The sequence below is a fragment of the Melozone crissalis genome, unplaced genomic scaffold (assembly GCF_028551555.1).
Source record: "Melozone crissalis strain CALT ecotype California unplaced genomic scaffold, PUWL_Pcris_2 ptg000179l_1, whole genome shotgun sequence".
Classification (NCBI taxonomy): Eukaryota; Metazoa; Chordata; class Aves; order Passeriformes; family Passerellidae; genus Melozone; species Melozone crissalis.
This window is the reverse complement of record NW_026535946.1, coordinates 1,087,446-1,090,021: the sequence shown is the minus strand read 5'-3', so window position 1 is coordinate 1,090,021 and position 2,576 is coordinate 1,087,446.

Genomic DNA, 2,576 nt, shown 5'->3' with positions numbered 1-2,576 from the left:
AAAAAAAACCCAGAGACATGAAGACTTCCTATGAGGATCTTCCAAACCTAAACCTGATGTCCCTTCCTTTTGCCAGGCTGAATCCAAACACCAGATTTATGTATGGAATCTTTCTTCATGTGAAGAAATACACACATGTAATGATTTAGGAATGGTGCTCTCCAGTTTAGTCTCCAAACCATTTGCTGCTTACTCCCTCTCCTCTCCCTCAGCAGGATGGACAGGAGAACTGGAGGCACAAAAGTTGAGGATCACAGGCTGAGATAAGAACAATTTACTGGAAACAGCAGTGACATAAGACAAACAGTTGCAGCAAGAATACTAATGAAGAGGGTGAAATAAAGAGGCCAAATACCCAACCCCTTCCTCTGCCATGCTACAGTGACCCAGAAGAAGGCCCTTCCCCCATCCCCAGCAATGACATGAGGTGATATAGAATAATCTCCAGGTCCCAGCCATGCCCCCTCCTTGTAAAAATCAACCCTGTCCTGGCTGACACCAGGACAACCCTTCAAAGAGGCAATCCAAAATAATCCATACCCTTATCATACTTTTAGAGCAAGCAACTGGGCAGCATTGTGAAAAAGGATGTGACACTGACACTGTCCTTCCCATGAACTCATGAGAAAGGTGAGAACCAGAGAGAGGTTTCCCTGCTGAGCTGGAGGGATGGCAGGGGAAACACTAAGGGTACCTTTCCTCTCTCACACAAACACAACTACTGTGTGCTTCAGGATTTGTAACAGTAGAGAATAAGAAAATCAGGGATGAATTTTCACCTACAGCAGCCTCAATTTAAGTCTTTTTATATGCAGGGCACTGAGGTTTGAATGAACCCAGACTGGGACAGCAGGTGACTTTGTTTTTCCTACTGAAAAAAAAGTACTAAATTGCTCCTGATCATTATATATTTGTATGGAAAATAGCTCCCTTTCTCCCTCCAGTGAGTTAAAAAGATAATGGCCATTTCTGCCTCTGGGTGGACTCGATACAGGGAAGAATTTTCCCAGAGGTATAGTGGATGCCTCATCCCTGGAAACATTCAAGGTCAGGCTGGGCAGGATTCTGAACAACCCGAAGTAGTTGAAGATGTCCCTAGCCATTGCAGGTGATTTGGATGAGTTGAAAAGTCCCTTCCAACCCAAACTATTGTGTCATTCTGTGAAGGACCTGGGTGTACCAGCCTGTGTCAGGGGGAAGTCAGCAAACCTACAGTGTGGGTACCAACAAGAGGTTTAGGAGCACAGGGTTTAGGTATAAAGTAAAAGCCAAGGAGCTGCCTCTTACCCGAAGAAATGTGAGCCATATAATCCCAAGCAGAGGAGCTACCAGCATGCACTCCCACATCACCAAGTCCTCCATCAAAGGACCTGCAGCAGCAGGCATGGCACCTGCACAGTCAGGGGGCTTTCCTTCACTGAATGTTTCCACTGTGTCAGTATGAAAATGTTTGGTCAGACAAAAGCAGCCCTGGCCACTTACACTAGAGAGAACAGCAGCACGGGGAGTTCTCAGGGACAAAATACTCTGTATGTAACTTCAGGCACCTTCAGGCTATGGCAGTGGCTTGAAGGCTCACTCCTTATTTCCTTATTTGTGAGATATATGACACACAGTAGGATTAATCTATTCTATGGCTTGCTATCCACCATATTGACCTAGTCATTCTCAATCCTCTTTTTAGTCTATGGCTCTTTTTAGCTTAGGTATCTTTAGAACACAGTCAATTTAAATTGGTTTGGATATCTTACTTAAGAGGTGAAAGTCACATCCTCCCTCTTGACAGAAGAATGGGTCTAGATGACCAGGAAGCAGCAGATATCTGCTGCGTGCACACTGATGCACCATCAGAGGCTGCATCTGGTTTCTTTAATGTCACTGTGTCCTGTGGAGCTAGCCCTAAAGATCACAATGACTCCTTTAGTCCTTAAAATCTATTAATGTTCTAATTAGAGCTAATTAAAATGAAATGCACTTTTACTTTTTTTTTTAGACAACTTTCTCTTTCATCATTAAGACACTGACATTTTTTAAATGAGCTCCCCTAATAACAGGAGAACATTAATATACTTGATTAGTATTCTTTTCTAATAGTTAAGACCTTGGCTTGTCCAATTACACATTTTTATACCATTAGAAAACAAAGCGAGAAGCTACATGTAACAGCACACGCTGGTTAGCACAAAGAACCCAGTGTAAACAGAAAACAACTAATTAAGTGGTTCTTCTGGGTATCAGGGATGAGGAAAAATACTTCACTGTAGTTTGTGAATTGTGTTTGAAGTACACATAATAATTTTGTATTAAATATTTGGGATAAAGTTGAGTGATATAGAAGTGGGAGAAGAACAGCAAGAAAGCAAGGGGGTGCATAAGTAGGACATGTCTCCTCTCAAGCTTCCATCTTTCTCTCTATAGCTCTTGTGAGAAGCTTACAGCAGCAGAAGACAACAGGAGATGTGTCATTTAAACAGAGGTAAGCCATTAATATATTGTTTAGAGTAATTGAAATGCATTGCACAGGATTAATTGCCTGACAATCATCCCAATTAAGCAGGCGTGTCATTGATCAGCAT